General features: G+C 44.9%; 1 protein-coding gene across 2 annotated transcripts in view; it reads left to right on the forward strand.

Annotated features, from left to right (window-relative positions):
- ABCG2 (ATP binding cassette subfamily G member 2 (JR blood group)) overlaps positions 1–15,045 on the forward strand; it is a 662,915-nt gene that overhangs the window by 497,090 nt on the left and 150,780 nt on the right. The gene's annotated exons all lie outside the window — the stretch shown is intronic.

Here is a 15,045-nt window from a genome sequence, read left to right on the forward strand (position 1 = left end):
TTTTCCATTTAATAGCAGGGATGTGGAATTCCTATAGCCCGACGGACATATTGTTTGGGGTCAAGGGCAACAAGTTTTAATGTGTATTTTGTCCTTGGGACAAGTAGGCCCAACCCCCTGCAGCACAAACCCTTTGGCTGCCAGTTTGCAGTAGCACATTAAGGGCCAGGGAAGGGCACTGCCTGAAGTTAAGTTATTACTTGTGTGCCTATGTTAATGCTGTTTAAATTTGTATTCATGGTTCATTAATTGAAAGCCTTTACTATTAGGGTGAGCACTCTGAGTAAATGTAAGTTCTGATCGCACTACTGACAGTGAATACAGTATAAAAATGTGTACTCACGGTTTCAAAGTTTAGCAATATGAGGCTATGCAGAATGCTCCCAGAATGCTCTCTGGTTAGATGCAAATATTTGCAGAAGCTTGAGAGCAAGATTAATGACTCTTTGCTTTCAATATAAAATGTTCCTAAAAAAATGAAAGTAGGAAAACATTTTTTTTTGCTAAACTACTGTGAAATTTCAGGTACCGTTTCTTTGCAGCATCATTTAGTAAAATGTGTTGATGCATGCTAGTATTTCGCAAAAATATTCATATTGGAAAATCAGTGTAACCAGTTTCAATAAGATTATGAGAAACATAAAAAATAAACAAGCATTGGTAAAGCCAGTAGATCTGAAATTAGTGATCAGCTTTTTAGTTTTGCCAATACGTGACTTGTTTTGGCATCGTTTTTGTAAAGCCTACTTGATGTGAGAGCTGCCGGGCCCTCACCATTATAACAAACATTGGAAAAAGCAAAAAAATAATTGGTCTAAAAAAAGCACACGCTGCCACATTAGTTACTGCCACTGAACAAAACTACTTTGTGTGCCAATATACTCCTTGTGAAAAAGCTTAATGCCGTCACTCACAGTGAAGCCAGCTGATACAGAGCGAGGGAGAGAGAATTCTAAGAAACACAAAAGGTTGCGGTTAACGCCAGACCAAATTAGGGGCCCTATTATTAAAAAAAGTCTCAAAAGTGCACCCTTGGTATATGTCCTTGCATTAAGTGCAGCTGTATGGCTTTCGTGAATTTACAAGAATTTATAGGAGTAGGGCTAGAAATGTACTCCTGGAAAATATTTGTGAACTGCAGTTTATCATGAGCAAATATGCATAACCCGAGGGTTTGTAAGGTCATTTTCCCATCAACCACTTTTTTCCCAACTCTGGAAGAAGGTTTACGCCTGCCATTGTCAGGAGTACATTTCCAACATTTCTCAGTATGGGAAAAGATTAGAGAAGAGTTGTTGGAAACACTCAAAACATGCAAGTTAGTAGATTTGCACAGACTTAAAGGGCATTCCAACCCTGGAACTATTGCTTACCACTACCTTCAGTCCCAGTATATAGATATGCAGAAATGTGGCAACATAAAGGGATTGCTAGTATTCAAAACTACTATGGTATGAGCCCTGGCTTAATCAGAGAGGCTATATAAGAGCTCTTATATAATGAGATTGCTGCCATAATTTGTCGCCGAACCACATGGCACCAAAGTGACAAGTGGATTTTGTTACAGGACAAGTAGATTTATGAAGCAACTTGCCCCATGGACAAGTAGATATTGTAATAAATTCCACACCCCTGCAATAGGACATTGATTTGAGCCCAAAACTCTTTTGAATTTTGTTGTCGGCTGACATAAAGCATTTTCATCCAAAATTGCTCGTTGTATGTGCAAATCTCTTTTTTTAGGTCGGTTTTTATTTGTTTGATTGTGATCAGGGACTGCCGTGAGGGTTGTTGGCCATGAGTTCGCATTTGTCTGAGAGCTTTATTTAGTTGTCCTTTTTTTGTCCTTAGGGTATGAGTGTACCATACTAACCCACTAATCCTAGCACATTTTGGTTTTTAGAACTGTTTGAAAACTTTGTGTTTAGGCTGTTGACAAGAGACTCCCATGCCTCTATCCCTAATGGTTTTGCATTGGTAGAGGCCAATAGAGCCGAACAGAACTCCTTAATTGCATCTACGGTGTTGTTGTTTCATGTTAATCGGCTTAGATTGTACAGTTCGGTGAGTTGGGTAAGGGCACTGGTTGGCCGGGACTTTTCTTGAATGTTGGTTAATATAAAAGATTGAGAATAGTGGTCACTGTCTACTATTTCTATTATTTGATTGTTCTTTCTATTATTTGAAAGTTTGTAATAAAGGGAAATAGATCTGGATCTGGAGTGAAGTTGATGGTTGCTCCTAATTTTGCCGTCGCTCTTGTAAAAGCTGCCGGGCTGTCTTGTGGACCTCGACCGTTTAAGATGTACAATGATTGATTATCCATTAATGAAGCGCATTTCTTACCTGAAGTGTCACATCTAGTTTTGTTGTCATTCCTGACCTTTATGTGGGTAGGTAGGTTTTTTTCCTGGGCTTGCATTAGGTTCATATTGAAATCCCTGGACAGTATTATATTGGCATGCGGGTATATCAGCTTTAGGGTTTTGAGGGCGGCTTCCGATTGTTGGATATCTCTCCCCTTATGCTTATAAGCAGGGTACATGTAGATATTCAGGATTAGCAAGGTGCAGGTGATGGAGTCTGTAAGTTTAATACATTGCATCCAGCAGGAGTCTAAGATGAATATCTGTCGAGATATAGATTGATTGGCAACCTTTGGCTCTTCCGTGTGTTGACTCCTTTTTAGCTGGGATAAGATGTTCTTTGTAACCTACAATTGAGGTGTTTGTTATCTGCCATGTTTCCTGCAATAGCAGTATGTCGTACTGTAGGATGAAGTCCGCAAAGTCGATTTCCTTTATTTTGGAGGCTAAGCCGTTCACGTTCCAGGAACAGATTTTACAGTCCTGCAATGTATTTGAGTTTTTGTGTGTTTTTGTTCATGCTGCTCCTTGTTGTGTGTTTAGGGGTCTCCAGTACTGGTTGTCCTCTTTATTAGCTGTTTCTGAGTGTGATATTGTGATCGTGATTTGTCTTATTGATTGGGCTTCGTCCTTTGTTTGGTCCGGATTCTCAGGACCTTTCTCTCCTTTTAATATGCCCTCTGTGCATTAGGGGTGTTGTAAGGGGGTTGGATAACGAGGTGGTTCCACCTTTTTTAGTTCTATACCCCATGATGCAAATACCTCCTTGTGCCTCAAGATCTGTTCAGTGACAGTAATGAGTAATTTACCCAAGTGGCTGTTGTTATTTCAGGCCCTATTTGTTTTGGGTTAGGTTTACATTCAATTCTTTCCAGGTCCCTAGATGTGATATGTCTCAGGGCTGAAAGGGATTTGAGTAACCTTATTATTGCACTTCAATTCGATATATCGTGGGCTCTCCTTGACTTATAATGTGGGACCAATTCTATCTGGCTTTGATCTGTGAGCTATTGTGTTTTTGTGTGGTCGATCGGGGTCCCTTTTAATGCTTCTGTTGGGCCTTGGTGATGTATTTTGACGTGATGGGTGTGTTCAACTTGGTCTTGGTCTATTCTTTCAATTGGCTCTCTAGCCGTCTGGGACTGTGAGTTGATTTTGATTTCGTTATTGGCAATTCGCATCTGTGTAGCTCCTTACGTCCTGTGTACAGATTTCACTTGTCTTTATCTTTAGTTCCTGTGGGATTTGGTTTGTATCTGTTATTAGTGTTTTTTACTTATTACGTTATTGTGTTCCTTCTTAACCAGGGGTTTGAATATGTCATATATTTTACTTGTTGACGAATTTTCCTTTTTTTGCGCGTTGTGGTTTCTTGAGGCGGCGGCCTCTTTTATTGCCGGGTTGTTATGATCCGGCGAGCTGACTATGCCGCTATTGCTTTCATCACCTTTATCTTGGCTTTTCTGGGTGGATGTCAGTGATAATTGTGGAATGACTTTATTTAATTTACTTTTCCTTGCTTTCCTCAGGCGTTTCCGTTCCCGCTTCGGAAGGGGTGTTTTCAAGCTTATTTGATCCTTGATTTCTACAGCTTCATTTGATAAATTACTTTGATTAGGAGTTGATGATGAAGCTTCTAAATGTGGCTGTCCGTCTAGTTGTTCGGACCCTTTCTCAGGGTCAGGTAGATTTCTGCATTCGCCTTCTTGAGAATTAATTTCCTCTTTTGATCTTTTGGTGTTAATACTGGAGATGTCCCCGCTAACTCTGTCTGTTTCCTTCGGGTCTCTTTCCATAAATGTTATGGAATTAATTTGGGTTTCCCTGACTGCCCCCAACAGCTCTGACACTATAGTTGGGACAGTTGCGAGCTTATCGGTTATTTTGTAGCATTGGCACGTGCGGTATGTGATATCCTGCGCATGTTGTACCTTTGTTATCATGGTGTTTAGGTTGTGCAATATTTGTTCTATCCCATGAACGTATAATGCTAAGACATTTAGTAGCTCGACTTGAGTATACAGCTTGTCGGCATGTTAGGTCATAGCTGATCCGATCGTTTTCATAATGCCTAGTAGCTGATTCCAAAATGGTCTTGTTGGTGGGCCTTCTTGTTGTTCCGTTGAAAATTGTCCCCCTTGTTCCTTGGAGTTTCTTGGTTGCACGGATAACTTTTGTGCTTCTAAGTGGCTCACTGGGTTGAATTCTTCAGCCTCGTGGGACTCATGGGTCACGGGCCCATTTTTTCTTTTGTTGAAATGGTCCCTGCTCCAACTGGGGTGCCATTTGAGTTTGATTAATTGATATTTCTGAATTGGCGGAGAATTGTTCTTGCCCATAGACTATTTGGCCCCTGTTAGAACTGGGGGTCTCTAGTTGGCAGGGGTAGGTACCACTGGCCAAATAGGGACCCTTGCTTCTAGTCAGGGTAAGGAGGAAACCCTCTGAGATAACCCCTGCTCACCCTCTAGCTTGGCACGAGCAGTCTAGGCTAACCAGAGGCAATGTGTAAAGTATTTGTACCAACACTCACAGTAAAACAGTGAAAACACCACAAACTGACTCCACAACAGTTTAGAAAAATAAAGGTATTTGATATAAACTACACAAGACTAAAATGACTAAAATCCAATATACACAGTTCAAGAATATGGTTTCAAAAGAGTTCTTAAGGTTTGCGATAAAATTATTCAGGTTGCGTTAAAATAATCCACAGATGCGTGAAAAGTTCACAGTTGCGTCACGTTTACTCACAGTACCTTTTAGTTGCGACAAAGTTCCAAAAGCAGAAGCTGGTGTGGTGGAAAACAAGCGATGCGTTGCTCCTGAGACCCTGGGGAGGCGATGCGACAGCCCCGCTGCAGCAGCGGGCGTGTTGAGACGAATCCGGTCTGTATTGGGAGGAAGGTCACTTGTATGGATTCCGGTGCTTAGGTTCCGTAGGAAGTTTGTTCTCGCAAAGGCACGATGCGACGATCTCGCTGGGGCTGCGACGATCTCCCGGGCGACGATGCGCGATCCAGCGGTGATCCTCTCTCTCGCAGCTCCTCGATGCGATGGCTCTGCGACGATGCTCGCAGCGACGTGATGCGGTCCGCAAGCAAGCGGTACGGCGATCTCACCCAGCGACGACAGGCTCTGCGACAACACTCGCAGCGATGTTCGACTTTCCCGCACCGGTCTGGTGCGTCCTGCAAACGAAGGACGCGACGGCTCTGGCAGCGGCAACAGACGCTGTGACGATCTCGACCTTCGTAGCGGCAGGAATCTTCTCGCACTGTCGGGGATGCGCTCCGCAAGCAAGCGATGCAACACTTTTCAATTGCAAAAGTCTCTCAAGCTTAGTTTCAAGCTTCCCAGCACAGTTACAACTTCCAGAGGCCCCACAACTGGATCAAGCACTCTAGGAAGGACAGAACTCTCTCAGCAGAGTTCAGGGAAGCTGAGGGTGAAGTCCTTTTGTTCCTGGGACTTCAGAACAGGGAACCAGCTCTACTCAGGCCCTTGGAGATTCCTTCAAGACAGGGGACACAGCACACTAGCAAAGTCCTTCCCCTCTCCGTGGCAGCAAAGCAACAGCAGGTCAGTCCAGCAGAGCAACAGCAGGACAGTCTTCCTTCTTCAGAGTCAGCTTTCTCCTTGGCAGAGGTTCCTTCTTCATTCCAGGATGATCTAATTTTCTGTTGTCAGGGGTCCTGTACTTATACCCCTAAAGTCTTTGTTTTCTTTGTGCAAGTGGGCCCTGAGCCCGGTCTGAACCAGTTCTGGGTGTTTCCTGAGTACTTTGTTTTCCTGGCTTCTCCTTTCCTTTCAGAGTGAGGGGCAGGGTCGTCAGCCGCCCAGCAGGAGGTGGAGCCAGCATTGTGGAAGGCAGACACAGCCCTATTCAGGCCCAGGTGCTAACTCCTCCCACCACTCAAGTTGCAAATACAGTCATTCAGCCTAGGGCTGACTCAGCCAGCCTCCTGGGGAATCCCCAGCCCCTGTCACTCTCAAACCAGACAGTCAATACACAAACAGGCCAAGGCACACAGAAGGGTCAGACAAGAGAACAGCAACTTTCTAAAAGTGCTGTTCTCAAACACAGGATTTAAAAACAACCATTCCTAAAAGATGTGTTATTAAATTCTGAGTTCAGGGATACTAGATACTTATGTCCTATCTTGTTCCTATGGGAAGAAATACTGGAAGCCACTGTAGCCAGCATCCCCCATGTTAATCTATGGAGCAAGATAGCCTTACAATAGTGAAAAACGAAAATGGCTGCAATTCACTATCAGAGCATCTCACCTGCACTAGTACATGCTCTACCTTTTACATACACTGCACCCTGCCCAGGGGGGTACCTTGGGCCGTCCATAGGGGTGACTGATGTGCACAAAAAGGGATGGGTTAGGCCCGGTCAGTGGGGACACTGACCAGGAGGACATGGCAGTTTCTAAACTGCACACAGGCACTGCAGTGGCAGGCCTGAGACACCATTTTAGGGCTACTCCTGTGGGTGGCAAAATCAGTGCTGCAGGCCCACTAGTAGCATTTGTCATCACCAGCCCTGGCACACCCAGTGCACCTTACTAGGGACTTCATGGTGATACAAATATGCCAATCATGTATATCCAATCACAATAACAATTTACACAGAGAGCATATGCACTTTTAGCACTAATCAGCAATGGTAAAGTGCGCAGAGTCCTATTGCCAACAGCCACGGGTCAGGAAAAATAAGGGAGGAAGAAGCAAAATGTTTGGGGATGACCGTGCAAGAAGGGCCAGTACCAACAGCCCCCAAACTGGTCAAGCGGTTGAGGGTCTGCCGGTGAGTATAGTAATGTACAGGATCTATCAATGCTAGTTGATTTGATTGAGCCTGGCAGACCCATTGTTTGGACGTGGGCTCCTAGTTTAATCCTGGGACATTATGGACTACAGGCTGTGCAGCTTGATGGAATCAAGGTTGGTTCCTTTCGTGGACTTGTTATGTTGCAGCGCAATGAGACGGGGCGCGAAGCAAGTTTTGCATGCCGTAAAAAAATGAAAGGAGGAATTTAATGTTTATAATTGAATAAGGAGAAAGGTGTGCATCTCATTCCATTACCTCATTAACATTATGGACTACAGCCTGCACAGCCTGTTGATGGGATCCTTGGCGGTCAATAAGTGAGCTCAAACAGCCCTGTGTAGGACTGGCACAGCTTACGTCTTCTATTGTGGTAGGCTTGGGGTCCACTTGTTCTGTGCCTTCCTTGTTTGCTGTTTAGCTATCATTATCTCTATGTCTCATTGATGTTTTTGCCTGGCCTGTCCCCCTTGATTTTCTTGGCTTCCTTGACTACTTTGTGTGCCTTTTGCTACACCGGAGATAGACTGCGGCATACTTTTAAGAAGTCTGTTAGGAGAAGCCGCTTGTTAGGTGTGATGCTGGTTTTAATGGGGGCACAAGTGGCAATACTAAGAATATGGTTGTCTTCTTGGGTGTTGTCTACTTTACTCTCCTTATCTTTTTCTTGGTCTTGATCTTGATCTGATTCCAATTCCATGTCCTAGAGCTTGCTCAAATTTTCCATTGCTTGTTGGTCCCCTCCCTCCTTTTTAGGTCGAGCCTAGAACAGCGCATGCGCTGTTGCTCGACTTTTAGTAAGCGGATTTTCAAAGTGCTGCCTGCCGCTGGCCTCAAGCCTGCGTGCATGTGCGCGTGAACGCACGCAGCCGCCATCTGTCTTTTCTCTGCCACGGGTACTGTACTTCATGAAGGCACTACATCAAGATATGTCATGGCTTGTTGCTGCACATACTGGGCAGTCGCCTCTTTAGTGCATAGCAGCAGGGTGCCCGGAGCCAAGCACTTCAAAGCTTGCAGGCTTCTCCAATGTGTGTTCATGTTCCTAAAGAGGGTCGTGTTTATTATTGCCGATATACAACCGCTGGCAGCAGCGACGGTTACATGCTTTTTATTTACCTTTCACCGTGTAAGCTTTGTAAAAGAGTTGCACCTGGATCACTTAACATAACTGAAAGAGCAGGCACACTTTTCTTTATTCTCGACAGGTAGTGCGACTGTGGGATAGCTCAGTGGGTGAATGTTGCTGAAATCTGCATTCAACCTACAGGACTTGGCTGTAAATCCAGCAGGTCTGGAAGGTATTTTGACCCTGCTGGAGCAATACTCTGAGGACCGGGCTTACTGTGCACAACAAGCATTGGCAAAGCCAATAGGTCTCGCCTACGTGACAGCTGTAGACTTTGTCAAAGCTGCTGCCAAGTGTGTGTCCTAATGCTGTTTTGTCCCCCAAAAGCAATTTCCAAAGCCAATAGGTCCCAAAGGCAAGACCTATTGGCTGTGAAATTGTTTGATATTACTTCTTTTTGCATATTAATGAAAGGCAGCCACACCCTTTTTTGCAAAAAGTGTGATTGCTGCAGAATGTTAGGGCAAGGAACACGCATCAAGGAGTAAGTCACTGCTCTGATCATACAATCCAATTCGAGCTATACGTGTGTGTTAAAGATCACATGCACCCCTCAAGAGGTCGTCGCTCTTTTACAGCCTGCCAAGCCAACCGTCCTTTATTGCAAGAACTGGTCAGCTGTTTCTTGGCTTTTGGGCTTGCCACACATACAGATAAACACCTAACAGATACACACATAAACACAAAGACTCCTACACAGAAATAAAGATGCACGCAACAACATACATACATACTGTAACATCAATGCACTCTGACACACAAAGGCTCACTAAGAGGAAACCACTACACAAAGCTGGAATAAAGTTCAGCACACCCATACAAATACAGAAAAGTACACAAACTTGCGTACAAGCCCAGGCACAGACTCACCATACAAAGACCCTTACACTCAGAAACATAAACACACAGACAGACCAGGAAAAGGGCAGACACATGGATGCATGCAGACATAGACACAAGTACAACCCAGATACAAACACACACCCAGTTACTAACAGAGACACATGGAGGCACTCAGAGGCATACACAGACAAACGCAGGCACTTATAACAACGGCCACACAAACACAGACTGATTCAAGCACATATACTGGCACGCGCGGACATAGTCAAAAAAGAAACCAATACAGATGCACAACCACACCATATAAATAATCGGACAGACAAACAGACACATAAAAAGGGCATACAAATACAGAAGAAAAATATCAAGATAAACACTCAGGCATTAACACACATTGGCAGCCTCATCGAAACGGACAGGTCTTCGTTGGTAGCTAAAAGGCGAGTCCTGCTGCCTTTGCCAATGCTTGCTTGCTTATAGAATGTGCTCTTGGTTTTCTGTCCAGACTTTTCTCTACTGGTATGTTGCATGTTTGTCTGGTTTGCACTATCCATCCTGACGCTGTGATGTGCACATAGCAAGTACTAGCGAGAATGGAGAGGTTCAGCTGGAAAGAGAACAATGTCCCTTACCATTGGTGTCTCTACCGAGCAGATACTTGCTTTGAGATTGCTGTGGAACTGCAATCGCCAAGCAGGGGTTTACCAACTAGTCACCATGGAAAATTCTTTGCTGGGGAGGGAGAGCTGCCCCCCTGGGCATGGGCAAGTGCTCCCCAATGGGCACACCAGTGTTTCTGTCCTCTCTGAGGAAAGATAGGTGGTGTTTACCCCCTATTTGCCTCTCAGGTGTGAAGGAAGTCCACTAGACATAAGGGATTTATCTGGACAAAAGAATTTAAAAACAAGCATTGGCATAGCCAATAGATCTCGCCTTTGGGACCTTATAAGTGTCTTGCGGCCGCGGATCTTGTTGGGATTTACTAGTATGTCAGCTCTTCATGTATGCTGTAGGCTAAGCTGCACTGTGGTCTTGCCTAATCTGAACACCTTCACTGCTGTCCCGTGGAGTACCGAAACACTGCTGTGAATAGTCACAATATGTTCATGAGTAAGTCCTGCATGTTCCTCTGCTTGGCATGCCAGTTCAGGGCCTAGTACCACTGTTGTCTTTCCACTTTGAACATTCTTACCTCTGTCTATTACTCTTCTGCCACTGGTACTTATCTGATCAGTTAAAGCACTCCGGCCCATTTATTAGCTGCTTTAAGTAACCATCAATGTCCTTCTTCATCTTTATCTCCTCTTCATGCCGGTATTAACATACTTCTCAGTGCTATGCTGCCATCTCTTATGGCTGGAATGCAGTGACTTTTACGCCTTTTGCTCCTTCAGCATGGAAAGTTACAAGACATCTCGTTTTATGTTTTGCTCGCGCTTCAACGCCTCTCCCCACCACAGAGAGCGTCGAGCGTCCGCGAGTCAGGTTGGGATTTACTACAGTATGTCAGCTCTTCACGAATGCTGTAGGCTAAGCTGCACTGTGGTTTTGCCTAATATGAATACCTTCACTGCTGTCTCCTGGGAGTACAGAAACACTGCTGTGAACAGTCACAATATGTTCGTGAGTAAGTCCTGCATGTTCGCTCTGCTTGGCATGCCAGTTTAGGGCCTAGCACTACTGTAGTAGTACTGTACTGTCGTTTTTTCCTCTGTGCTTCTACCCATTCCACGTTGCTCTCTTTATCCCATTTACTTCTGTTCTTGCGTGCTTCACGTTGCTCTCTCTCGCCCTTCTTGTCCAGCCGCCACCCGTGGTGCTTCTGACCCCATCCTCTGTGATCTTTACCGCACCAGTACTCTCCGTGTTGATTCTGAGCCCTGCTTTCGTTATTTGCCTCCACCCTCCTTAAAAAAAAAAAAAAAAGCTTCGGCACTGCTTTATTTTTCTTTATTTACCAGTACAACTTGGATCAGTAAATAAAAAAAAAAAAGAAAACTTCGCAAGCACACTGTAGGTGCGCTCATGTGTTGTGTTTTTACCTACAAAATGACACAGCTGCTGCAACTGCATAATAGCTTTTTTTTTTTTTTTAATAGGGGGTTCCTCTGTATCCATGCTGCACAACATCGCTAAACAAGCATTGGCATAGCCAATAGGTCTTGCCTTTGGGACCTTATAAGTGTTTAGTTATCCAGCACAATATCCTTGGTGCAACAACATCAGCTGTTGCATGGCTAAACACTTATAAGGTACAAGGTTTAGCCATGCAACAGCTGATGTTGTTGCACCAAGGATATTGTGCTGCAAAACGAAATACTTATAAGGTCTCAAAAGCGAGACCTATTGGCTATGCCAATGCTTGTTGGATTTCTGTTGCTGTTGCCCCTGACTTTTCCTGATCTCATGATGGGTTACTGGCTCAAGTTTTTTTTGGTCGGTTTTTGGCGCAGTCTATAACGCCCGGAAATCGTCACAACCTGAAGCGATACGACTTGATTGGGCGTGTTTGGCCTTGCACTTATAGGTTTACTTGCTGTCGCCTCGCTCCTCTGTATCCTGGGGCGAGGTGGTCTTGGGGTGTTTACTTTAATGTGTTTCAGGCACTCCTGGTTTTGGTCTTTGAGCACCCCCAGGCGTCCTGAATGGTCTTGCTTTGCTTTGCTTTGTTTTACTTTATTTTGTATTTTTTTACTTTACTTGCTTTCTGTACTTTACTTTAGGCAGGGGGTACGATGTGTGCAGGGGTTACAGGCCGGAGCGCCAGCCGAGGAGCGAGACAAGGGAGAGGAGAAGGCAAAGATGAAGGCATGCGGGGCACACAGGGCGGGAGTCACCGGGAGCACAAGCAGCACCTCGATCTAATCGCGTTGCCTCCACAATTCCGCCAAGGGCTCAATCTCACTGCGGCCGCCGGCTGATGGCGGCCACGGTTGCCACTTACCGCGGGGGCTCCCGCTAAGGCGCCCACACAAGACTCTTCCGTCTTCTGTCCTCCAGACTGGGCCGGGCCGCTGCCTCCTCTGCTCCCACTCACTGCTCCCGCTCACTCGCCACAGAGCCACAGAGCGATAGAAACGCTGCGGCGACTTGGCTTGTGCCGTGAACCGTTAACAACAGGAAAACAACAGGAAACAAGAAAAGCAGGCCTGGGAACTCTTTCTGCGGCAAAATTAAAAAATCACGCGCACGCCTGTCCCAAAAGATCCTGCCCACTTAAACTTCTGTTTACGTGTGCATTTTGCTTGCTAGCATTAAGGCCCATGTCACCCTTTCGGCACAGGACCTACGCAGAAGCGGGCCTAGGGAAATGAAGGTCCAACTAAACCCCAGTTATGGCTGTTTTACTATCGTTCTTTGGTTGCATTAGGGGCCAGTGCATCCTCGCAGTGCCACTGTTTCTTTGGGCCTCAGAAAAGTAGCAGGAAGACGGATGGGGCAAGATGGGGGCCCATGTTTTAAACAAAGAGCAGAGGAGACAGCCCACTTGCAGGAAGGTAGCTAATTGCTCTCATTAGTGAAGGAGATGCAGTTGCACTGGGGCCTACGCTGCCCCGCCTGCGTCTCCAATGCTTGGCATAAAGGTTTGGATGGGGGTCTAACTATTTAACTTAGGGGGCTCAGATGAAACATGTTTGAAGACATCTACCCTAGTGTCACCAGGCCTCAGAATTTCAAAGTACTGTCAGTGCATATAACATCTCACTCACTTTGCCAAGTAAACAGCCTCTGGAAGTGGCACTTGTATGGTCTGTACCCCCATCATTGTGTCTAATGTACTTCATCCTACAAACAACCTCCTTGGTAATGCAATGTTCCTTCTTATTACCTTTGGCTGGACAACACTCCTGTCTGGTGACCTAATGTTAGAAAGGGCTCCACCCAGAGGAGTAGTACTCTCACCTCATGCTATTGCCACATATGTGTATTATTCTGCCTCCTCTGTAGAGCTTGCTTTGGAAAGCATTCAGGATTATTTCATATCAGAAAAAAATTCACTCAATCATCACACATGCAGTTCTTTGTTTCATACTTGCACTGAATCCAAAAATACACCATTACTATCACATTGCCACCGTCAATAAATAGAACTACCAATACCATCACAATTACCGGCACCACCATTACCACACCACCACTATTACCACAGCATTTGTGCATGCTCATGTTTAAAATGTAAGATATTTTGGCCACTTTGTAATCATAAACGTTTTAAGGACAGACCCTTTTAAAAAGTGTGGCCCTAAACATGTTGTTTTGGTCTGTAGTGGTTGTAACCAAATCATAGAAATTGCTGATGAATAGAGGTTGGGAGAGATCAAGAAAGGAAAAGGAAAATGGCATCTCCTCAGATATGGCAGAGGAGTGTAACCCCCACCCCTCCCAATCGCCAGCCTCAAAACCTGTAAAATAAAACGATCATAAAACAGGTGTAATATTGTTTTCTTTTTCAAGTTCTATGGGCTGGGCTGAGTCTTGGGGGTGGGGCCATCGTGGGGTCTGTCACGAGGGGGAGTGGTGGGCCCTGCCATCAGTGCGCATGTTTGTTTGGCTGGCCGTCTCAGGACGCCAAAACCGACATGCACACTGAATTGTCTCCAACCCGAGCTGCGTTGCTGGTTTGAAGACAGCAAGCACAGGCTCCCAGTCTCTCTGGGAGTGCAAATTCAGTGCGCTCAGGCCAATCCTGACGCTGCTTTCATTCTGCCAAATAGGGGATGTGGCCACGTGAAGCTTGATTTATCCCAAGATGAGACACCACCATTCACACCAATACTGTCATATCCAATTCCAATGCAGCAAATCATTTCCGGATTCAAAGGTTTATGGGCTCTGGGCCACTATGGTTAAGATGGGATTCGGCACTAATTACATAAACCGGGTTAACTGTCTATCAAAACCCACATGCTCTGGTACGTATTGATGGGGAAGCATCAGATGCTTTTGTTATTAAGTGGGGCACTCGCCAGGGCTGTCCATTGTGCCACTACTATTCATTATAGATCTTCAGTCAGCTGTTTCTCACCTTTTTAACAATAATTTTTTATCACCTGTCGATATGAATGGTATTCGAGTTCACCCAACCGTATATGCAGGCCATATCTCTATATATTATGATAAAGCTATCTTAGATATTCTGCATATCGAGCAAAAGACCTTCAATTTGGGAAAGGTTTCTGGCTATTAATTAAATACGAACAAAACTTGAAATATATTAAATCATTAAATTCTTAATACCCAACTCCAGGATTATTACCCATGCTATATATTTAAGTGTTGTCATACCGAGGACATTTTCAAGCCCAATTGTGAGACCCTTTTCTCTAGATGTATCTTGGAGATGTAACTGTGGCACAGGCTATCAATGTCGTCATTCGGAGAATGTAATATCATTAAAATGAATGTGCTCCTAGAGCCCAATTATTTTTACAGAGCCCTTGATTCTGCCATTAGCAGTTTTCTTTGGGGCTATCCGCGCTCAAGGCGAGTAACTGAACTTTTAAAACTGCTTCAAGAAGAGGGCGGATGGGCATTACCAGACTTTAAACAGTACTTTTGGACATTATTTTTCAGCTGCTGGCTCTGATCCAGTGAGGCGACGCTCTTCCGCCATTGCGGAGGAGCCGCCGCTGCCTGCATGTTCCAGTGATACAACTGAGCGACATCAGGTACCATTAATGTAACAAGAAATGCAGAAATAAATGATACTCACTCAAAAGAAGACTGTGGCAACACTTTAGAGGATGTATTACAGGAAAAAACGCTGTTCTTGCTTGCCGTAAAATGCATTGATTAAAAACACCATTGGGCCTGAGTGCAAGTTGGTCAATGTATTCCGACTTGTGCACAAACCCCTATGTATGCACAGG

The sequence above is a fragment of the Lissotriton helveticus genome, chromosome 2_1, assembly GCF_964261635.1.
Source record: "Lissotriton helveticus chromosome 2_1, aLisHel1.1, whole genome shotgun sequence".
Taxonomy (NCBI): Eukaryota; Metazoa; Chordata; class Amphibia; order Caudata; family Salamandridae; genus Lissotriton; species Lissotriton helveticus.